Genomic DNA, 24,999 nt, shown 5'->3' with positions numbered 1-24,999 from the left:
GGCAAATTCCAAAAAATGTAATTTGTGTGTTTCAACACTTGTTTCTACTAGAGAGGGTCATTTGGAGTTATTCTGACATACATTTAGCTGCACAATACATTAGAGAAATTTATATATTCACTGATTTAACAATTCAGCTTTGGTGTACATTAATAACAATAGATATCATATACTGAATACTTGTTCAGGTACTGTGCTAAACATTCCCATGCCCTCTTACTTAATTTCTTCAGAAACCCAATGACAGTAAACACTGTAACTACTGTCATTTTCTATACATGGAAACTGAGGACTAATGAGGTTAAGTAACTCACCCACAGTTGCTCTGCTGATAAAAATTGAAGCAAGGATTTGATGCCAGTTCTGTGGAACCTGCAATGTAGTGAACTTAATCACTGTATTTTATGGCCTCTTCTTGGATATTATGTCTATATATGTTTGCCGTTTTACACAGTAGGGACATATTTTTAGTTTTTCATAAAATATGCCCTCTGTTTAAGCAACAGGGTACACGACTTCCCCCCACTTTTTAGTTTTGGTTATTGTTTTGTTTTGTTGAAGTACAGATGTGCACTATCTAATCATAATTTTTCTCTTTTAACCAAGGCTGAAGTAGTCTGTGAATACAGAAGAATGTGAAAGGATATTAATCCAAATGGTGGCTCTATTTCCATGATGGCATTAGAATGCTGCATATATTCCCTGAAAAACTCTGTCTAGTATATCATATTATCATGTGGGAAACTGGTCTAAGAAGTTGGAGGCAGGCTTTCAGATGTGGAAATAATGTACTCATCAACAGGCAGCTTAATTCTTACAAATAGAGTCACATGCTCAACTCAGGAAAGGAATTAATAAGGGTGGATTGATTTCATTTGTGGTTGATTTTACTTGTGCTTGATTTTACTGCAAAATACATTCATTATGGCTAAGATATTTGAAGAAGTAGCGCAATATCCACCATGTGAGTAAGGCCTCAGCTGAAGGTAGTCATTATGATGATAATAAAGAAGAGAAAGAAATAGGAGTGTGAGGAATAGTAACAAGGAGAAAGAAGGGTAGAGGGAGGAAGAGAAGAGAGTAAGTTATTGAAAGTATAGAAAACAAAGGAAAATATTTTATTTATATTTAAAAATATTTTCTAAACATATTTTTAAAATCAAGGAATCCTTTCCTCTGAAAAGTATTATATAGAGGTGTTTGTATACTGCTATATATTCTGCAAAAAATTTAAATACCTGCAGTTACCTGAGTTACATACCTACAATACCTTAAAAATGTTAAGTTAAGGGAAAAAAAAACACCTTTAGTGAGAGCTGTCTCACAAACCATTAAATGTACTAATATGATTCTACAGGTTTCATAGAGTGCTAAATGGAGCAACATTTAGGGACATAAATTCTTGTAGACTGTTGAGGCATAACTTGTTATTGCCCTGGAGATGTAAAACCACCCTCATTTTTAATTTATTTTTGTTAATGAACATTTTTTTAATGTGGTAGTGCATTTTACATGCTTCAGCACCTATGCTTCCCTTTAAAAAATATTTTTCAAGAAGTAGTTAATCGTCTAGGCTCTACTTCTCCTAGGAGAACGCTGACCAGTAACACAGTGAACACAGATGTGCCTTCATTAGGAGAAAAATACCACACTGAACAGGTAACATAGGAATCAGTCTCATGCCCTGAATTGGAAGAGCAGGTGAGTCACGTTACTACAAATAATACATTAATAAATGTCCAGATACATTAATGTCCAGATAAATAGCATTAATCTGGACATTATAATTATACAAAGTGCTTTTTTTGTAGGTAACCTAATGATATAGCTGTATTATCAGATTTTATCAAGTTGTATTTCTAAAAGACCTAAGTTAATGCATAATCCTTAAAAATTTAGATATGAGTCACATTTAAGCAGATGCTCACTGTTTACAGTCAATGCTCATATATGTTTATACATAAAGGATATAGACCCTTAGAGGTTTTATAACTTGACATCTAAATATCAGAAAGTTCAAACACCTATCTTTCTTTAGATGGATTTTTCAAGAAGAAATTTCCCAAGTGTGTGCTTGCTTTGAGCAGTCAATAACACCCTGACCTATTTTGAGGCTGTTGTTTTATGCAGGATATGGATAAAAATAGAACTGCCTAAAAAAATTTGTGACATTAAAATATTGAGTGAAATATGTACAGTAGCATAACTACTTGAGTTCAGGAAGAATCATGGTTCAATTTAAACTTGCTGATTGTCTGCTTCTAATTGGTATCTCCCCTAAGTAGTAGCCCCAGGGTGTGGACCAAACATATAATTTAACTTTTCCAACATACACTGCTTCTGCAAGACAGTACATTATCTTCTTTATTTAGGCATTTTACTTGAACATACGATTTCAAAACCAAAAAATTAGTGTTTTGATGTCAACTAAATACAAAAGTAAATAAGTTAGAAATTGACTAGAAAATTATGTGTTTTCTTTCACCTGTCAAGTCTCAAGATTAAAAAGAAATGATAGAACTGTAAGTTTTTGTTTTTATGGTTCTCAGGAAAGGAATATATATATGTATCCACTGTGTTATTTCCATGAGCAGAGACTCTGAAATATATAGGTGGCATAACTATTTTCCATAATGTCCATATGAATCTGGGAAAACATTTAAGACTTCTGAGTGCTCAATCTTATTTTAAATTAGTAATAAAAATAAAAAATAAAATGTGTAAAGATAGTTTCACACATTTAATGTTTATTAAAATAATACCCCCAAATGAAAAGTTATTTGAATACTAGAAAATTAGCAAATATTTATTAAACACAAAGAATGGAATAATTATTTTGCCACCATTTGCCTAACAAAGTTTATATAGTTAAGCAAGATATATTTTTTAGAACTCAGGCCAGATGTTAACATTTGATAGGAATCCTTCCCTGAAAATCCACCCTTTAAATTTGGATTATTTATACCTATGTTATATAATACAAAACCTCCTATTTTGCACCTACTGTAGCCCTTTCACACAGTTCTGTAATTGTTGATTTATTTATTTGTCTTTCCGAATATATTCCCAGCTCTTTAGACTATAACTTTTATTTCTCTATATCCATGGTTTAGTACTCTGCTTAGCATATTGCCAATGTTTAATTAAAGTTTGTGAATATTTCATTATTCACCTTTGTATTAGCTGCTGGCACATAGTAGGCACTCAATAAACATTTGTGGACTGAATGAATAAATGAACGAATGCCATCTGCTTTTAGATTTACTGTGAAGACACATTTCTCAATTATCACATGCCTCATAAATACTGAGATTAATTAGAAAACATCCCATACAAAATCTTTTAAAAGATTTTATAAAATGACAAGTATCCGTTTTTGTTTTTCAGAATAGTGAGTGAAGGTAGTGTTGAAACCCTCTCTGTCTCCTGTTTTACTTCTTGTATGTGTTTCTATCATGCTTTTATTCTATGACTTATTCTTCATTTAACAAATATTTATTAAGGGTCACTATAAACAATGTACCTCTCTAGGTACAGGGGGATGGGAGGCATGGGAAGTGGGGAAACAGAAACACCCCTGTCCTCATTATCTTTTATTTTAGTGGGGAAAACAGACAATAAGCAAAAATAAGTACATACAATATGCATTGTTTTAGAGATAAATGCTAAGGAAAAATAAAGCTGGCAAGGGGGCTCAGAAATGGATGTGAGCATGTGTGTGGAATGGAGTAACTATTTTAGATGCAATGGCAGAGAAGGCTTCAATGAAGTGACATTTGAGCAAAGTCCGAAAGAAAGTAAGGAAGTTCTCCTGCATGAATCCAGGAAGAGAATCCACAGAGAGAAGTGCAACAGCAAATAGTGGTGGTGGTACGGGGTCATGGTGAGGGAGATTATGATATGCAGGGCCTATAGGCCATTTTAACAACTTTTACTCTCTGTGAGATGGGATGCCATTGTAGGATTTTGAGCAGAACAGTGGCGTGATCTGACTTAGATTTTAACATGCCAGTTCTGCCCACTGTTTTGAGAATATGAGGGACAAAGGTAAGGTAGAGATCAGAAGGCTATCACAGGGCTTCCCTGGTGGCGCAGTGGTTGAGAATCCACCTGTCAATGCAGGGGACATGGGTTCGAGCCCGGTCTGGGAAGATCCCACGTGCCACGGAGCAACTAGGCCTGTGAGCCACAACTACTGAGCCGGCACGTCTGGAGCTTGTGCTCTGCAACAAGAGAGGCCGTGATAGTGAGAGGCCCGCGCACCGCGATGAAGAGTGGCTGCCACTTGCCACAATAAGAGAAAGCCCTCGCACAGAAACGAAGACCCAACACAGCAAAAATAAATAAATAAATAAATTTTAAAAAAAAGAAGAAGGCTATCACAGTTACCTAGGTGAAAGATGATGGTGGCTTAAACTAGGTTATACAGTGAAAGTTTTGAGAAGTGGTTGGAATACTCTATATAATGTGAACATAAAGTCAGCAGGATCTGCTGACATGTTAGATGCGCATTGTAAGAGAAAAAGAGAAACTAGGAATGACCCGAAGGTCTTCAACACAAACAATTGCAAGAATAGAAGTTGCCATTGGCCATGATGGGGAAGACTGCATACAGAACAGGTTTTCAGAAGAATTCAGAGGCTTTGTATATTTTTAAGCTTGAGATGCTTCTATAAACGAGCAGAGATGTCAAGTTGAAAGTCAGACATGGGTTAGGAGTTCAGGGCTAGAGATACAAACGTGGATGTCATAAGCATTCAGATGGTACTAAAACTCTGAGTCTAAGTGAAATCACCAAAGAAATGAGTATAAAAAGAAAACAAAAGTTTGTCTTGTGTCTTGGAACGTTCCAAATGCAGAGGTCATCGAGGTGAGTTGAATAAAAACAGGGGACTGTGGCGTCCCAGAAGCCAAATGGAAGAAATGTTTCAAATGGAAGGAAATGACTAAAATTATCATGTTAATTTAAGATTTAGTCACTTTGACTCTTCTCTTTCCTGACCTTCTACATCTAGTCCTCAGCACTCCTTTGGTTTTTTTCTACAAAATATATTCATGTAAGTGTGAGTCCCAACAGAAAGGCAGAAGCAATACGAGTGATATGGGATAAGGAATTTATTATAGGGATCAGACCTTATGCAACTGTGGGAGTTGGGCAGAAGTCTATGGAAGTCTGTTGCCACTGCTCTAATGGTGGACTTAAAGTCATTGAGAAATGGCAGTTGGGAAGAAAAGTTGTGTGGACTGGTGGTCAGCTGGGACAGACTGGAATCCTCAGGATAAACTGGATTTCCAAAAGACAATCTCTACCCACATCAGCTAAGACAAACTGTATAAAGTGTACCCCTAAAAGACCATCTCTGCCTACATCTGTCTCTTGCTACCTCCAGTTTCAACATTACAAGGGATATGCAGATAGCGATATGCAGAAAGAACCTTTACAATGGACCTCCCACGAACTTGTACCACACACTCTGAGAGGGTAAAGGAGATCTGGCAGGAGTTGAGGGAGCTGGAGGTGCAGCTGCCGCCCCAAACTAAACAAGGTGAGCTAGCAGATCAAGGAGCATGAGCTAGAAGACCACCTGGCTCCCTACACTGTTCTTTAGCACATAACATAGCTGCTGCCTCATTTCTCCCTTCCAAATCTCATGAAGACTTCTCTTTTGGCCAACCTTAGTGCAGAACCATATCAGGAAGGGAATTCTGGGAAATACAATTCCAGTTTTAGCTACATCAACACAGTTCAAAGTCACTCCAATTCAAAATCTACAAAAGTAAAATGAGGACTGAGAATTAACTATTGTAATCGTTTGCTGTAATATGTCTCCTGTTGGAATGTTATTTCCTTGAAAGCAAGGAGTAACTGCTTTTATACCCTTTTTGTTCCACTATACATTGTATTCTAATTATTTGTTTCTATGACTATCTCAATTGCAAGAATTTCCCCTCAATTTTGGTATCCCTAATATTTAGTTTGTTTAACATCAGCAATACAAATCTGAATGACTAAAATCCCTTCACATTTACTTTCCTATGATTCTAAGTAAAGATGTTTTATAGATACTAAAGAACACAAGATTGGTGAGAAATTAGCACGGTAAATCTAGATTTTCAAATTATTCTCATGTATCCCGTTAGTGAAATGCTCCTTCAGTATGCCTAAACTGACTCTTGGCCTGTCACTTTTATCTTGGTTTTCTAGAAAAAGAATCAATATGTCACTTGTTGATGCGTGACTACATAAATGATTGTGATTTATTTATGTAGGAATTCTCTCCATTCAGGACTACTTGTGGAGTTATTTCATGACGAGTTTTGCTTTTCTCCCCTCTTTTATTTTTATCCTTTCAGATTATTGTTCAGTATTTACTTCCTATGATTCGACTTTGTACCATAAACATCTGATGACCAAAATCTCATGTTATATTTCAGAGATGTGACATTCTATTGGCTGGAACTTCCACCCGTAAACATGCTACAATATACGGAGAAATTATAAGGAGAAAACTAATTAACTAATAAATATTTATTAATGAGTCCAAAAGGTAAATATGGTGATACAAAGTACTTTATCTCATTCCCAACATCAGTTAAAGCTCTTGGGGAGAGCTGAGTTTATTCTGAGGTTTCTTGTATCTTCCACAGTCTTGACCTTTGCTACAGTCTGAACATTTGTGTTCTCCCAAAATTCACATGTTGAAGTCCTAATGCCCAATGTAATAGTACTAGGAGCTGGGGTTTTGGAGGTGCTTAGGTCATGAGGGTCTGCCCTCATGAATGAAATTAGGGTTCTTATAAAGGAGACTCCACAGAAATCCCTTGCTGCTTCCATCATGAGAGGATACTGTTAGAAGGCACTGATTATGAATCAGGAAGAGACCTCTCACCAGAACATGACTATACTGGCTCCTTGATCTTGGACTTCCCAGCCTCCAGAACTATGAGCAATAAATTCCTGTTGTGTATAAGCCACCTAGTCTATTGTATTTTATTACAACGGCCGAACCGACTAAGACAACCTGCTGTGGTGTTGCATAAGAGCTCACCACACTGCTTCATATGACTGAATAGGACTTGGTTGAGTGGCTGCAGTGAAGCCTGCAACCTTCATTTTAAAAGTCAAGTCAGAAGAAAGATAACATACGAAAGATTGAGAATGGTATGGAGGAAAACAAAGGCTCCTGAAGGAATAATGAACAATAAGGCTTCACCATGACATATAATTTTCAGGAAATGATAAAGAGAATAAAACGTCAGTCATATGCACCACCCCTTGTGTCACTTGAAGACACATTATTTTGCTTCTACTAGGCCCTGATATGATAAGCAAATAAAGTCATGGGCCCACCATTGGCTTATAGTCTAGTGGAAGTGTTTTCTCTGGTCGGCAGAAGAAGTTAAAGATTTGAAGCATGAGGATATAAGCTGCTGTTGCTGGCTTGAAGATGGAGGGAGGCACACGTAAAAGAAAAAGCGATCTCAGCTGTATAACTGCAAGAAACTGAATTCTGTCAACAACCAGAAAGAGCTGGGAAGCTGATTTGTGCCGCAGAGCCCCTAGATGAGAACTCAGTCTGGCTAACACCTTGATTTCAGACTTGTGATAATAAGCAGAGAACTAGCCACACCTTGCCAGAATTTTGACCTGCAAAACTGTGAACTAATAAATTGCTACTTATTTTAAGCCACTATGTTTGCAGTAATTTGGTATGCAGCAATAAAAATTAATACAGCTTGTTTCTGCTCCACATGGCTGGCTGGAGTAGATAGATTTGGAGCTGGAGATCTATTACCAAAATGGCTCACTTACATGGCTGGCAAATTGGTGCTGGTTTTATGTGGAGTCTGTCAGATGGTGCTGAGGGATAAAAGGCATCGGTTCCTCTCCATGTGGGCCTTTCCATAGCTTGCATGGCTTCTGTACAGCAGGTGATTAGCTTCTATGAGCAACAGTCCCTGGGAACAAGGATAAAGTAAATGGCAATTTTATGACCTAGGCTAGGAAATTACATAACATCGCTTTCACCATATTCTAGTGGTGGCAGTCACAAAAGTCTGCTCATGTTTAAGAGGAAGGGACATAATCCTTAACACTCCGTCACAGCAGTTTCGATGTCGTACTGTAAGAAGTACATAAAAATGAGATGGAATATTTTGTATTTGAAACATATAATTACATACTGATTTAATGACTCACTCCTATCTCAATACCCATTTTGTTTGTTAAAATGTTAACATTTGAAGGAAACTTTTAAGTGATAACAGTACAAAGAAAAGCATCATTGCACCAAAGGTAAGTCAGGGATGTGAATGTGTTTGGATATATAAGTCCCATAATGACAAATGTCAAGAACACATGCTAACTTTAAATTTCTAGAAAATATTCAAGATGTTATGGAGAGTGAAAATAAAATCTAAGATCTATTTGAGTGCTAATGTGTTATTTTAAGTTTAAACTATGTTGTTAACTTGATATATGCGACCACTGATTTCTTGAGCACTTGTTCAATATATAGCAATATGTAGCATTAACCATAGTTACATCTCCTACGTTGCATATTTTGGTTTGTATTTTATGTAAATGCTATGAAACCAGGAAAACTATTATATAATATTTAGGCAACTTTTTCATTACAGAATTAAGCACTCATTTAGGTTTATTTTTTCCCAGAAAGTGAATAAAATTCAGTGTATTTTTATATACAGAATATAATGCTGAGTAAATATAAAGCAATAATATTAGTCCTTAGCAGATCTAGACCGAATAGAAATATACAAATTATTCCTCTTCATCTTCTACATTTGGATGATTAAAAAATAATTGAATCTCATTACTGTGTGAACAAGACATAAGGAAACCACAATTAAATTTATGATAGCATGTGCATTCATTACTTCAGTTAAAATTATGGTCAACAGTGTATAGATTTGGCAAAATAAACATTATTTCCACTTTGTGTAACTTCCTAAGGGTAGAATTTCACAACATAAGAGAAGCTTTATATAAGTGACAAAGGCTAGGAAATGCATTTTTCACATTTTAATTACAATTCACATGTCTGTATCTCCTGCTGTGATGTTTTGTTAAAAAGACATCTCATTTGTGAAACTGCCAGTACAGAAATTGACAGATGTCAAGACCAGTTTCCAACCTGCTTAAGTAACGGTTTAATATGGTTTAGATTATTTTATTAGCATTGTCTATTTTTACTATATATCTAAATAGTAAAGAGTACTATTACAATTTTGTTATAGTTCTTCTATTGTTATAATTAGATCTATTTATATGATTCACAGATTTATTGTTACAGTTTCAGATTTTATCAGTATACTATTTTTAGAGATGATTTAACTGATGATCTCTCTAAAAAATGTGTCAAGTTCTATTTATTTTAATGAAATGCCTACAAATGCATAGATGCCTAGGGACAATCATGATAGAAGAACTCACATGTCCAGTGAAAAAAATCACTTTGATAGATGTAACTCATAGACATCAACAAATGAACCATTAACTGGGTTAAATATTTTTAAAAAAATATTGCAGTCAGAACAAAACAAGTATTCAAACATGAAAATTACCTCATATGAAGATGAGAAATCCTGAGATCACTTTCTGTAAGACCTCATTGATCACATCTGGAAATAGAAACAAAGATAAGGAAATTATATACACGGAAAAGTTTCTACTGGTGAATCTGCTTATAAAGACTCCTTTGGTTTTATGTTGATAAACATTATTTTACATACAGTTTATCTCCCTTAACAGAGAGACATAAATTCAGAGAACATCAGTGTTGACATTAATTCTCCCCTCCTTCTGCCACCTCAACTTTTTTCAGCCCTCTAACTGGATATTCTCCTCTGAAAATTAAGGATTTCCTCAGTTGCTAGGTAAGCGATGCCTCTCCACATCCTCTGCTTTCCACCCCTTCAGCCCATGGGCTTAGAATTAGATCTATTTGTGAACCTGGGATATGGTAGCCCAGTGACAAGGACAGTGACATGCTTTCACCTTAATAGTCTTGCTACCACATCTGCTCCATGGGACGAATCCTTGGTGTCTGTGTAGTTCCCAGATCAAAGACAGCTCATGCAGTGAGTATTTTGACCCAGTCATCTGGGCTTAGCTTCTGGAGAGGATTCCTCTCTGAAATCCTGGGCAGTTGACCTGCTTGCCCTTTCAGTTTCCTCCACAGAGCAAGGGCAATGATGGATCCTGCTGTTCTGTCACCGGGCAGAATTTCTGCTGCAAAAGGACAATTTACCAAGTGTAGGAGTCATTACCAGATTTCTGAAAAATAATTCTGTCTTAATTTTTTTCTGCTAGTGCTCTGTCTACCTGACAGGTTGCCCCAGTTAAGAGAGTTTTTCACATTAAAATAGACTTTTTCCTGTGCTCTCTGGACCCCTGGATCCCAAACTGCAGTTGAGTCTTTTCTCCTCTCTCCTGTCCCACACTTTCTTACCCGTCCTTGATCTTGAAACCAGTGCAAATTTCAGCCTCAATCTCCATTCGAGGCTTCTGTTGCTATAAGGTACCCATAATGTCACCTTAATTTTACAACAGTTGTCACAAAAATACATTTTACCTTTAAGTATTATGGAAAAAATCCAAAATGTTAATACCATATTCAAAAAAATTTTTTTTTCATTTCTTTTATACTATTAGGATAAAGCAAAGGGGAGAAGTGGTCTTCATTTAACTTTCTTCATATTGACTGGATAATCATGATAGAGTATGAAGTAAATCAAGGGATGATAAAATAACTAGGACAGAAAAAATGCAACTTAAAATTTTTTTTCTGATACTTCATCTACAAACATTGTTTTGCAAATGTTTTAAAGTCAATTCATTTTCTAAAACATCTTATGACTTTTATTATGATAGTAGTAGGGGTTGGAATGAAAAATTATCTCCCTTATTTCCCTAGGCACTCATTTTACTTTTTAGGTACCACTACTGAAAATTTCTAATTTGGCTCATCACTTCAGTGGGAATTCAGTGCACATAAGGGGCACATATGTAATTGGCAACCTAATTTTTCTGCTTTCATCAAATGGTACAATGCCAAATCTTCATTGAAGTTGCCAGTTAAACGCACTTGGAACCAAACAGCAGCAAGCATAAGAGATGAAAATGAACAAACTGGAAAGAGTCATTAACTTTCTGTTTTCCTATCACAACACAAATTGTATCAGGAAAATGTAGCAAAGTGGGAAATTCTACTTGAAACATTAAGCAATCTTAAAAGAGAATAATTCATTTACTTAACTTCTGAAATGTTGTTCATTATAATTTATAAATGGGGTTTCTGGTACAGATTTTTTTCAACCAAAAATATGAAATAGTTAAAATGAATCAAATTTTCAGAAGTGTATTTTAGGTTACATATTCTCATATGGCTTATTGGTCCAGTGTGTATGAATTCTGGCCTTTATTTGGCAAGCAAAATTGTTATAAAATTAAGGAAGGAATGTTGGCTTTACTTAATACCTTAATGAATAAAGGCAATTGACAGATTTTCATGGTTCTCACTAATTATGAATGCAATTGAGTGTGAAAATTACAATCAGTTGTGGTTACCAAAAGTGCCCTTGAAATATCTGGTCTAATGTATAATTCTGAACTGCGTAATATAGAGTCATTATTAAATTACCATTATTGGTGACAATTAAATAGAGAACTGGGACAATAAAAACACCAAAAACTTGCCAATATGACTGAGCATCTTCCTTAAAGGTGAAAAACATTTTTCTTAAATGCCTATTTATAGCTCTTAAATAAACTACATATTTATTTGCTAGGTTCAAAGTTCAGATCAGGAATATGTCTTCTAACAAAATTTCATTTTGCAGTGATAGCAGGATTCCTTTAGTAAGGACTTCAGGGAAGAGTTTCCTGACTTTTTTCATCTATAAATCCAAGTAGTAAGGGCTTTTTAAATCCTTACCTAACCCTAAAATGGTGGACAGTTTTGTAAACCGTTCTTGCATTAGAAAAAAGAGGGTAGTAGAAGGAAAATGCTGAGGGGTTGTAGATCAGCTTACTCCATAATTATTGAAAGCTATAAAAAAACTGTTAAGACTCTCAACTAAGCCAGGTGGTCTGAATGGGAGGGAGTATGGACAGTAGTGTAAGGCAGACTTCGGTTGAATTCCAGGTGCACCACTTAATTTGTTCTTTGCATTTTTTTTTTTTTTTTTTTTTTTTGGTACGCGGGCCTCTCACTGTTGTGGCCTCTCCCGTTGCGGAGCACAGGCTCCACGGCACGTGGGATCCTCCCGGACCGGGGCATGAACCCGCGTCCCCTGCATCGGCAGGCAGATTCCCAACCACTGTGCCACCAGGGAGGCCCTGCACCACTTAATTTGTACGAGACCTAATGTTAACTACCTATCCTCCCCAAACCTGACTTTCCTGATCTACAAAATTGAAGATATGGTAATAGCTTTTTCACAGGGCCTACACACATTGAATCTCAACATCCTTTGTTAGTATATCCATTTAACAATGCTTGATCAAGGGAGCTATCATGTCCTGTATTTTTATGTTATTGATATATTTGTCCACTGGTCCCAACTTTGCTGCCCTTTTTTGATTATATACTTAAGCCACTTTTAATGGATTCTAAACTCTTTGTATGAGACATGGAAGAATTAGGGCAAAAGAAAATTGACGGTAAAGGTAAAATATATGGAGAACATATTATGAGCTGGCATACACCAAAAACTTGAGGACATAGCAGTGGATATAGCTACTAATAAAGAGAGAAGGTACAATAACTGAGTTGTCAGCCCTAGCCTCCTAGATGTTCTTAATTTCCTTTTGTCACATTTATGAAAAAAAAGTTTTCCACAGTTGTCACCCTAAAGCAGGGTTGTCCCCATACCAAAATCCACATCGACCACTAATACTCATTCAAAAAGTACACCTTGCTTTTACACTCAATATATTTACATTTCAGAAGTCAGACTATGACCAGATTATTTAGAACGCGCACACACACACACACACACACACAAACTTGAAAGAAGCATAGATTTGCTTGATTCCTGGAAGCTGTTTGCCAATACAGTAGTGCATCAGATCACAAAGACCCTACAATCTGGGCAGGAGGCTAGTTAGAGGGTAAGGGAGGTAATGTCAGGTGCCCAAACTTAGCACTGGGGATGTATTTTCTATCTAGAAATGGTCCTACAAGCCACCAAAATTGGTTAAAAGATGTTTCCAACACACACACACAGAGTTAAATGCACTCCATCTGCTTTATTGCCTGCTAAAGATATAAATACACAGGAGTGGAGATAAAGAAGGGGATGAATGGGAGAGTTCAGGACCCAGGGCAAATCTAAAAGGAAATGAGGCAGTGCAATAGGAGAAAGGACCAAGGGAAAATAAACTAGGTAAGCAACAGCACCGTGCATCAGAAGTCTTCTCCACCACTAAACTGGCAAAATATCTCTAGAGGGCCATCAGTCAAATGATGTCAAAATGGTAACTGGTTCTGTTTGTAATCCCTGTGTTGTTGAAGACCTTATGTGCAGGAACACAAGTTCCACTCCAGGCCACAGTCCCAATGCTTCCATTATCCTACAGAAGAGCTGAGTGCTGTAAATATTTGCTGGGAGGTGTCATCTGTTAAGAGAAAGGAAGCCAGGTTTCTTGCTGCCTTTGAGGTAAGAGATGTGTCAGGATGTGAATAGCCTGGGTGAGAAGGAAAAGAGGAGGAAGCCTCACAGTTTTCTCCCTGAGAGGTGGAAGAGAAAGAAAATAGCATCGGTGGTTTGGAGAGAAAAGATACAGTGCATTTTCAGCATTACCGGGGCCCCTTCGCAGAGCTTCAGATTCTCCCTCTCTAACACTTTTGACCTGCCAATGCACTTGGACTCGACGCACTCATGAGGATGGGCTGAGTGCAAAGCCAAGTCAGCACGACAGGATACGGCTTCCCCTAAAATGAAAACTCAGCAACGGGCCAGCAGTGGGTGTGCGCGCGTTAATGCAAGAGTATGCGTGCATGGCAACCCGCGGCCTCAGTTGGCCGGGCGCCGTCCTCGGAGCCATCCACGCCCCGCCCCAGTTTAACCCCTCCCTCCGCCCCAGTTTAACTCCTCCCCCGCTCCGCTCCTATAAAAGCTGCGCTCGCCACCGCCCTCCTCAGTCAGGGAGCGCGGCCTAGCCGGGAGGTGGCTCCGTTGTCCCCCACTCAGTCGCACTCCGCGCACTCACACACTTGGAAGCGCCTCCCCACGTCCCTCCCCTGCCCTCCTCTTGCTCCGCTCTTCCCTCTCTCACCACGAACAGTCGCCGACCGACTGCCAATCCGCCTCTCGCTCTCTCCCTCTCTCCAAAACATGACTGCCTGGGAAGCGGTGGCTCAGGCAGAGCAGCAGGAGGATTATTAAATAACGCAGCTCGACTCTGTTCAACTGGGAGTGGAGAGAAGGAGCCCAACGGCCAAGGCAGGGAGGGAGGGCAGAGGAGGGGGGCCAGGAAGGACAACCCCCGTGCTCCGAAGACAGAAATCCCCGCGTGCCCGGGAGAAGCCTAACAAGCGCCGCGGAGCCCTCCAGGTAGTAACGCCCCCGGTGCCCCCGCGCCCGGAGGGTCGCGCTTCGCGTCGCCGCGACACTGGCGCTGGCCTCAGGCGGACGCGGGAGGACCGCCCGGCGGCTGGCCGAGCTGTGACCGGGCCGCCCCGGAGCAGCCCGCGCGCAGGCCAGGGGCGCCGGCCGTGGGCCCGGCGTGCGCGGCGCGGAGACCTGGCCTCGCGGGCGGGGTGGGAGGGAGGCGGACGGGCTCGCTTCTCCGCCGGCGCGCGACTCCCCGCGTGCTGCGTGGCCTTCTCCTCCGCGCTCTTGAGCGCTCGTCTCCCCGCGGCCGCGGCCGCCACTCCGGGGCGATGCGGAGCGCGGCCGGCCGAGGAGGCAAGAGTTGGCGCAGGCTGGTGGCCGCTCCCCTCCCTCGCCGCTCGCTTCCCGCAGGTAGGGGCGGCCGGGCAGCGATGACGCCGGGGGCTGCGGGCGCCCGGGCGGGGGCGGTGGCGTGGGAGGGGGAAGAGGAAGGAGGGGGCGGGGAGCCGCAGTGCCCGAGCCTGGACGTCCTCTTTCCTCCACCCGCTCGTTCTCCGGCGCTGGCTTCCTGGGTTGGGGGTCAGACGCTCTCCAGCGGCGGCAGGAACAGCAGCGACTTAGCGTGAACAAATTGCTTTGTGGTGGCGTGTCAAGGGCTCCAGGGAGGGGTGTCTGTGTGTGTGTGTGTGTGTGTGTGTGTGCGTGTGTGCGTTCGCGCTCCTGACTAATCAAAGCGTTGGTTCCCCGGGAAAGGAAATCAGTCCCGATCTGAAACCGCAGGTGTCCCCTTGCTCCGCCTCCCGCCACCTTTTGGCATGTGTCCCAGGACTCGTACAAGCAGTGCCATCAGGGGCAGGTGTGCGAGATGGGGTGACGGAGGGATTTGTGAATGGTGCTGCCCTGCGCGTGGAGGCTGAGCCTTGCTGATGTAGAGGACGAGGTATCCAGAGTGAGAAGAAAGGCTATTTATGGCAAAGAGTTGTGAAATTTCTGCGGGTTTCCTTCCGTGGTTCCTGAGCTTCTCTCTCGCCCTCTCTCCTCCTCTCTCTCTCTCTCTCTCTGTTTCTCTCTCCCATGTCTCCCCTTTTCTTTCTCAGAATTAGAAGCAATTCTGCTTTCCATTTCCCCTCCCCACCGTGGGGCATTGAATATGAGGTGAAGGAAGTCAGAAAATCACTTGTCATTTTACAGGTAGAAAAAAAATGCTTCTTAGAAGTTACCTGTCTCTTGCCCTTTAATGTTTGTATGTACTTATTCTACACTCCTCTTACCTCTTCAGGCCACCAATAACAACAGCTACAGGCAGAAAGTACTGACTTGGTTTCAACAGCTTTCATTTCTAATATCTCTACAGTTGGATACCTTCCCAGTGATATGTAACGCATATCCTCCATTTCTACCCCTAAGAAAGGCTATTAAAAATAATGCGCACACATTTTACCATAAAGATGGTTTTAATAAAAGCCTTGGGGAAGAAAGAGAAGCAGACACCTAGTGAGTTTATATCGATTATTACTGATGAGAATTACAACTAGCTATTAAGAAAAGACCTAAAATACTATTAATCTAGTCTACAACATAATTAATTTGTTTCGGTTTCTTTTTGCTTTATGACAGGCAAAAATTCCAAAGACATGACTTGAAGCTTGGAAATGCCTTAGGACAGTGTCTGCCAACTATGCTTTAGCAACTTTATGTTTGTTCTTAAAAGTAGCAACCTGTGTTTTCATGGAACCGATGACGGGGTTGTGACGGAGATAGTAGGACAGTGTCCTTATTATTTTAAATTGGGATGTCTTTAAGCACCTGCCAAGTACAGTGTTTTTAAAGCATTGAAATTCCATATTGCAACCTCCGGTTCAGTAATTTCACGGAGAAGAAAGAGAAGTAGACTGACCAACTTATTGTCAGAGTGATTTGTCTTCATTTGGTATTAATTAAGGAGCTCCTTATTTTGATCAAAACATGCCAACTGTTGTTGTTGTTTTTTTCCAGTGCGAAAGTAGCTTTCCTTAACAGTCCTGTTTATTTGGAAGACAAAGCAGTGTTAAGGATTTGTTACTTTGATTTGGTTAGATTCATGTTGGTTTAAAATACATTTTTAGCATTGGAGCATGTGCAGTTTTTATATATCACATTAAAACTTGAACTGAGCGCCGCACTCTGAGGGCTGTTACCTTCACTTTCCTGAATCACTGGAACGTAGAAGTAATGGGGAATTTTAAAATGTGCTTGATGAATTATATTATTGCAGTCATTAAAAGTCACATTTATGAATACTTCTTTGACACCATTAGAGAATCAGCAACTGTTTATTATTTTAATAATGAATTTTTTACTGTAGAATGTTAATTTATCAAACTTGTGAAGTAGAAAATGAAAAAAATATTACATTTTATAGATATTGAACTCCTTATTGCATTTTATCACATAGTGTTCATAATAAAGGGCCTGTCATGTGCAAGATACTATCTAGGTACTGTGGAGGAACATAGGACTTCCTTGCTTCCTGCCCTTCGGGAGCTTACTCTCCAGTTGGGGCAAATCTGATGCGCATGGTTGAACAGAGTTAGCAAACCTTGACAATAAGAGGTTGCATGTCTAATGAAGACTGCAGGAGTTCAGAGCATGACAGTAACATTTCATACTGGATTTTGTCTGAAAAGACTTCCGGCGTAGGTGAGACTTGTTTGGTTTTGATCTTAAAGGATAAATAGGATTAGTGGCTTGTGGATGAGAATATAAGGTATAAGATGTAAGTCTCCTGGAATTGTAGAAAAGAACATAAGATTTAAGAAAGATAAGTTTGTTTTGAAATAGATTTTGATATTGCAAAGTGGTTGAATTTGTTGTGCAAAGTGCAGGTGAGTCTATTTTTGATGAACAATATTCTGTATGCTGCATTCTTGGAATTGTCAATATTTCTGTACCTAAGAAGACAAATTTTTGATTTTATCTTGCCTTTTAATGAAAAATGTGCTTTATATGCATTTATAGAGGATAATTACTCTAAATATTTAAATATACCACATCACACTAAAGTATTGCATTTCGTATTAATAACAAGGTGGCATGTACATGAAGTGAGGTGTTTGAGTTACATCCTTAGCCAACTCTCCTTAGATTTGCTCTAAAGGAAAGAGTATGAGGTATGTAAAAGAACAGCTGTATTCATAGTGAGCAGTCATTGAATGCTTAATATTTTATTCATATAAAATGTGTAACTCATTAATATATTTTCTATAATATTTTTATTTTAAAGTTATTAGAATGCATCTGCATAATAGTTAATCTATCCTTACATTATTTTCCATGAATATACAGCTATGATGTGGGGCCTATGGGGAACAATTTTAGAATTGTAGTGACAGTTTTAAAGATGTTTTAATTGTCTTCTGGTAAATAGATTGTATTACTAATAAGAGCATGCTGTGTCTCTGAGCATTTTGAACTTAGTTATTTGCTTTTTGTATATATATTTGTTTATATATATATATATGTATATATAAAAGCAAACACAAAACTGTTTAAAATGCATTTCCCCATTTTAAGACCACAAGGGGAAAGATCTGAATTGACATTGAGCCTGTCTATTCAATATGACACCTGAGAAGTATGTTATGGTGACAATAAGGAAATAGTACAAATATTAGATATCACTTTCAATAAATAACAGAGTAGAATTACTTTCAGATTAGTTGAATTAAAAGATTTGCGTATATATTTTGTCAACAGTGAATAGATAAGAGTTATTACAGAAGTGAAAATCCTATTAAATCACCTATTTCATATTCATGCAGGAATGGGATGATTTCCAATGTAGTCAAATTACAGACCAGTGTATCTGTTAATTGGTCTCTTTTGAGTTTGGTTTTGGACTATAGGTCACAGGTGTATCACTTTGATAATCTCTCCTAATATATGACTGACAGCTTCTGCGTGATTTCCTTACTGGATAGTGACAAAATCTATTTGCTTTATATTGAGGACGTATGCTTCTATCAGCAATATTATCTTCACTATGCGAGAGTGTCAGTTAACAATAAAACATGAAGTCTGCGATGGGAGAAGCAGTGAGAAAAGATGAGGAGATTGATGAAAGACACTAACGAAAGAAACATACTTCAGTGTATAGCTTAAACTAACTATAAAAATGTAAAGCTGACCAGTCTAAGCTGCAGTTGATACAGTGCCAGCATATTGCTATCAGTTCTCACTTTAAAATGACTGTATTTCATTTTAAGCTGTTTTCATGTGTGGGCTAAACAAAATGGTAAAAAAAAAAAAAAAAAGTGATGGTTGAAAATGTTTACTAGGGTCTGTGGTATTACAATAAAAAAAACATTTCTGCTTAGGTCTTTGACAGATAAAGTTTGTTGTTTGGCCAAATTCCTGGCCCTATATTTAGATTAACTTAAAATGTACTTTTTCGTTTTGTGTTATTTACACTGTACTAACAATTTTGAAATTTTAATTAAACTTATTAAAATATTTGAACACTGTAACTGTGTTCTGATCTTAAATAAAATCTAGATGTCATTTATAAGGAAACATTTTTGTTACCTAATGGCAAATTCTTAACCTAGGGCAGTAGTTCTCAAAATGCGGTTCCGTGAACGGTAGCACCAGTGAACTCGTTAAAATGCAATTCCACTGGATGATTGAACCAGAAACTCTGCGCTGGGGTCCCCGACATGATTCTCACACACTCTAAAGTTTGAGAACCACTGACCTCGAATATCTTATAGTGAAACTTGAAGACTGTGTTTTCTACCTATTTTGTATCTAAATACTTTCCTCATCTGGTAGAGATAACTAAGCTTTAACTATTTAGACCTAGAAAATATTACATTCTCCATCAGAAGAATTACATCTTAATTAAAAACAAAACCAAAAATGACTTTCTAATTCCTGTGCACATGTTTGTTGTTGATTGGGGAAGCAATACATAAGTGTGGAATTTAACTGGACAGTAGTAATGACCTCAGACCGACTGTATTGGTAGTCATTTATAAGGCAGAAAATATGCACAGTGTACAAAGGTTGACCATTTTTTGTTTAGTTTTTTTGACTCGTGATATTTTTCATCTTGGCATTTATAATCATCTTCTCTGGGTAAGACTACAGTTATTTTAGCTGCTCAACAGTAGCTTCACCAGTGTGGAATGTTCTCTCCAGTGTTCTTACTACTAAAATAAATTTTAGACCACATCTGTACATCCTTCAAGATTAAAGATAATGTGTTCAAATCCTGTGTCTCTCTTAGTATCCTTGTCCCTCACTTTGTCATCCCTCCCCCCTCCACTCCCCCAACCCCTGCCTTTCAGATATGAGCTCAATCATCCCTTCTCTAAGGAAACCTTCCTTGGCCTCCTTTGCTACATTAGTTGCCCTATTATATATTGTTTTAGTTCCATGTTCTTCTACCTTGTGGTACTCATTGCAGTTTAATTTTATGTGTATTTGTGTGATTGGTTCAGAATCATCAGGATTTAACGGTGGCCAACACATAAATAAATATCGGTTGAATAACTGTCTGCCTTCGTTCTAAGGGTATTTTATGTTTTTCCAAAGACTGACACTTTAAAAAGTATTTTAAAATAAAGGGAGTCCTAGAATATATGTAAACACGGGCGTTGTTTTCCTTTATATTTTGCAAATTATGAGATGTTTATTAACAGCAGCAGCAATGGCTGTAATGTGCTGAACATGTCTTCCATGTTAAGCACTTTATATATGTTATGCCATGCAATTCTCTTAACATTATAAAGTTTTGTGTGTATTTTAGAGATGAGGAAGCTGACACTCTGTTCTGTGCTCTGCCAAAGCTGCCGACACCAAACATTGATTTTTTTTTTTTTTTACAATGATGAAGAAATTATGAAACCAGTGGACAGAAAACGTGAAGGAGTGTATTTTCTTCTTATTCCTGATTTGACTCAGGGCCCAGCAGTATCTGTGCAGTACTCACCATGTTGCCACTATCTTCAGCAGTGCTGTTGTTGCTTTTTGGGTGATTGGAAGAAGTGATGGAGGACTTGTAAGGGTGATGCTCCCGTCTTCTTATTGTTCTTTTCAGTACTGATATTTTTTACCCTCAGTGCCACTCAATCACAATTCTTTTACCCCAGCTGGTCAGAATCTCCCAACTTGTTAGTGGAAATTTAAGATGTAACCAAGTATAATTTTAAGAATGAGTGCCGGGCTTCCCTGGTGGCACAGTGGTTGAGAGTCCGCCTGCCGATGCAGGGGACACGGGTTCGTGCCCCGGTCCGGGAAGATCCCACATGCCGCGGAGCGGCTGGGCCCGTGAGCCATGGCTGCTGAGCCTGTGCATCTGGAGCCTGTGCTCCGCAACGGGAGAGGCCACAACAGTGAGAGGCCCGCGTACCGCCTCCCCCCCCCAAAAAAAAAGAATGAGTGCCTTTATGCAGAGAATATTAAGGTATTAGATATTCTTCATATTTGGAGATATGCAGCTTATCTTCTGGAAAAGATCACACAAAGCTTTGAGAACCTTGCTCAAGCAAAGTTGACCTTAGGTGCAGTCTGTTAATTCATCTGTCTCCCATGAGAAAAAAAAATTACATGATCACATCAGTTTAGTTTCTTTTGGCTTTTAATCTTCAACTTATTTATTTAAATGTGAGTTTAGTCAATGTTCAAATGTTTGAAGCAAAGGGCATATTAAGTATTCTAATTCTGTAGAAGTCCATGGACAGTTAAATTTGGTTATTCTGAAGCCCTCTGCTAGACTAACGGACAAAGTTATATATTTCATAATGTGTTTAAATCAGTCAGTAACATGAATAAAAGTAGATGCCTAATATCAAAAGGAAAAAAATTGGTGTTTCACTGAGTGTGTCTCTTAGGTGAGAGGTTTTGTAGATTTTGTCAGAACCTGTTCTCTGTTGCTGGAATCGGTTAATCATTAACTGGAACCTTAGCCATGCCCCTGATTTAGGACCAGTCCTTCTGTGTAGAGGAAGATTGACTGACTTCTCGCCCAGCACGTTGGGACTTAACATCAAGCCACCCTTGCTGTCCAACTCTAGTGTTATAATGTGTTTACAGTAATGCCTCTTTCTAATAACCGAAAGTGATTTCTCACCTAATGTTTTCCCCTGCCTCTTGATAACTTACTCGATATCCCCATTTCTCATAGCATTTGAGCAAGGCCTTTCTTTTCTTCTGACAGAGCCTTCTTTATTTCTTTAAGGACTTGGATCATGCTTCTAAACCACTGCACTTCCTGCGCCCTTTTCATCTGCTAGCAGATTCCCCCCTGGCTGCCCCTAGTAATTACTTTCCTGGCTGTCATTTCCAGCTCTTAGAGGTGTGCTTCATTTCCAGGGCTCACTCTTGGCCCTCCATGGTGCCAGACACTTACGGCATATTGCCCCACCCCCGGATACACAGGTTGGTTGGACTTTCTGGAATTACTTACAGCTGGGGTTGTAAAGTGCTTTTCAGACTACAGGGCAAATCTAGTTCCAGGTTCTGACCATCACCAGACTGCCTCATTTTGCTACATGTTATCTTCCCTTATCTGGCTGTGTCCCACTCTAGAGCTACCTCATTCATCATCATTGACAGCAGACATTTTGTAAATGCTTATTATGAATAAGTCAGTCTGTTTCAAGAAGAGTGTACCTCCTATGGTTCCTGTGGCTCCTTAACAGCTTAATCCACATGAATGGAATACAGATTCTTACATGTCTGGTTTGATCCTTTAGTGTTTGCCTGTTTCTCTTATTCTAAGTCACTTGTTTATTTCAAGATGATCTGGCTCTTCTCCATTCTTTTGTGTAACCTTATTTGAATATGACATGTTTGGAAAGTCAAACAGCTGAAGAAACATACTTCAGACTGTGTGATGCCTTCTCTGATTTTCCCCATTTGTTAGTGAAACCTAGAGGTATTCCTTTGTTCAGGACGTGTTTGTTAAGCCAGGTGTACTACCTTAGTTCCACTTTTCTGGGAGTCTTAGTGATACACCTTCCTCATCAACCAAATTCAGACTGGCATGTCATATTTCTTATGTACCTGTTCACTGCACTGAACTCTTTCCTACAAAGTTAAATACTGTGATTCTGTTAGTGAGTTGTTTTTGTTGTGTATTTGGCTTTTTTGTTTTTTGTTTGGTTTTGGCAGTAGCAGCAAATGATATATCACAAACCTATGTAAGGTTTACAAATAAAATCAAAACAAGTGTAAAAACATGACAGAAATAAATGCAGATGTAGGCTTTGACACTCTAGGCAATTCTTCCTCAAGTATTTTTGTTTGTTTGATTGTTTTTTGTTATTTATAGGTATACAGATTACCAGAACATTAAGTCATTAAGTCAGAATATATGAAATGTGTTTAGTGAGTACTCTTTTCTAAGATACAGTATTCTTTAGGACATCCAGCAAAAGCTTGAAAGGGAAAAGACATCAGATGAGAAGGTTAAGAAAAGGAAAAACATACCTCTAAACCATACCTCTAAATAAAACTCAAATTCAGTATTAGAAATGCAGACTAAGAGTAACTTATTTCAGGTAAAGTTTCAAAATATCTTATTGATAACAAACCAATGGGTCTGTACACCAGGATTCCTAAACTTTCAAAGGAATGTTACCTACTGGGCAGATAGCTCAAGAATAATTATTTGACTTTGTTTTCAATTTTTATTACTATATTCATGTGCAAACAGACCCAAGAAAACTAAACGTATTCACTAATAAGTGAGTTACTTACAAGTTAGAGTGTACCTCTTATAGCAGTAATTTTAAACATAAAGTATAGATTACTAAACAGGGCCATCAAAAAATCATTACAGATTTGTACACAGCAAGCGTATAAACTTATAGCAACATTATGGTTAAAATTAACTTTGAGGGATAGTTCCTACAGTGTACCTCAAGACGTAAATATGGTGGTATTGCGAGATATCTCCTTCAACAACACCAGTCAACCTTTTGAAAGAATCAAGGGCCCTGCCATGGGAGGGTCTAAGTTGATCAGAGGGAGAGTAATATGAAGCATTCCGGGGGGAAATCGTGATGGTGCCAGGTCCAAGTGCTGCTCAAAACACTGAAGGGGTAAAGACAGTATAGCATTAACTATCTAGTGAAGAGTAGGAAGGAATTGCCTCCCAGGATATTTCTGAGGGGCATCAGGTTCATTGGATGATGACACACAAAACGTAGCTCCAGAAGTCTAATGCAGGAAATGATTGGATGATGTATCTTAAAAGCCAAAGAGTTTTAATTTGAATATAGGATAGATTGGTGAATTTGAAGTTCTGGAGATCCTTCAGCCCCCCTTCCAATCTGCTAGACCTCAGTCTCTCCAGTCACCTTTGAGGCAAGGGAGCTATCCAGGGTACTAGACTCTTGCCAAAATCCTCTCTTGCAAAACTGTGCAAAATACTTTGTTTTTGTTTCTGCTAATCATAGAGCCTGACATTGCAGATGCTGCATCATTCACTTGGCATGACTAACCTTCCATCATTTGGTTTATTCCAGTGGGTCCTTCAAGGCTCAATTCAAATGTAAAATTCAAGGATGCTTACCTCAACCCTATGTAAGAAGCCTATTCTGACTGTCAGTAACAGCCTGCGTATATATCATTATCAAATCTCCCTTTAAAGTATCATAATTCACTGCTTGCTTGTGCTTCATGCCCACTGCATTGTGAACTTAATGAGGGCAGGTGTTCTGTGCTTTATTCTCTTTTTCAAACAGCTCATCTAACTCTGTGATGTGAAGATGCTCAGTAATTGATAAATGAATGAATACTGCTTAAGAGTGACTTGAATATTGTACGTCTTATGTGAACTGTTCCCAGTGCTAACCACATCTAGGCTCACTTTGAATACTGCCCTCCATGGCTTTTTCATGGACTGAAAATGTGTTCTTAACTTGGAACCAAGTAACCTAAAATGGCCAAAAGTCTTGAAAAAATGAAAGGAATGGAGGAGCTATGTCATACATACCATGGGCGTTAGGGGATAGCAAGGTTTAAGGAAAGTAGCATAGGCTGATATGGAGATTGGGGGCCAAAGGACTGTCTGGTTTGTCACGTCCTCAAACAAGCATCCTGAACATTCACTCCATATTCATTTTCTAAGGCTTCTGGAACTTGGGATCACACATATCATTGCTCTGAATGTTCAGTGTGGCAATAAGTGATAATGTCATCATAGAAAAACTTTTGTTTACATGGAAGTCATCCTGTCACTGGTGTGTTATTGACTTACTGATCACTTTTACATGATGTAGGTAAATTGTGTACCTGTCTATATCTTCCCTTATTGGGATAGTGCAAGAATAGTTTAGGTACCACAGTTTTCCTTTTGGTCAGAAATTTCCTGTATTTCAAGTGCATGAACCATAGAAAATGGTTGTGGGGCCTTTTCCTGGGGGATATTTT

General features: G+C 38.8%; 1 protein-coding gene and 1 long non-coding RNA gene across 5 annotated transcripts in view; one reads left to right on the top strand and one right to left on the bottom strand.

Annotated features, from left to right (window-relative positions):
* Positions 1-7,754: 7,754 nt before the first annotated feature.
* On the bottom strand, positions 7,755-14,421 carry LOC116754066. Its single transcript, XR_004349938.1, has 4 exons — positions 14,303-14,421; positions 10,019-10,252; positions 9,586-9,642; positions 7,755-7,959 (listed from the first exon to the last, which is right to left on the bottom strand). It is a non-coding gene; the product is annotated as an uncharacterized LOC116754066 (long non-coding RNA).
* Positions 14,167-24,999, top strand: part of CCSER1 (coiled-coil serine rich protein 1) — a 721,106-nt gene continuing 710,273 nt past the window's right edge. For all 4 annotated transcript variants that reach the window (XM_032632164.1, XM_032632163.1, XM_032632162.1 and 1 more), the window contains exon 1: positions 14,167-14,580. The gene's annotated coding sequence lies outside the window, so the exon portion shown is untranslated. The remainder of the gene's footprint in view (positions 14,581-24,999) is intronic.

Source organism: Phocoena sinus, chromosome 5, assembly GCF_008692025.1.
Source record: "Phocoena sinus isolate mPhoSin1 chromosome 5, mPhoSin1.pri, whole genome shotgun sequence".
In the NCBI taxonomy this organism is placed as follows: domain Eukaryota; kingdom Metazoa; phylum Chordata; class Mammalia; order Artiodactyla; family Phocoenidae; genus Phocoena; species Phocoena sinus.
This window is presented reverse-complemented; position numbering and strand designations above follow the sequence as displayed.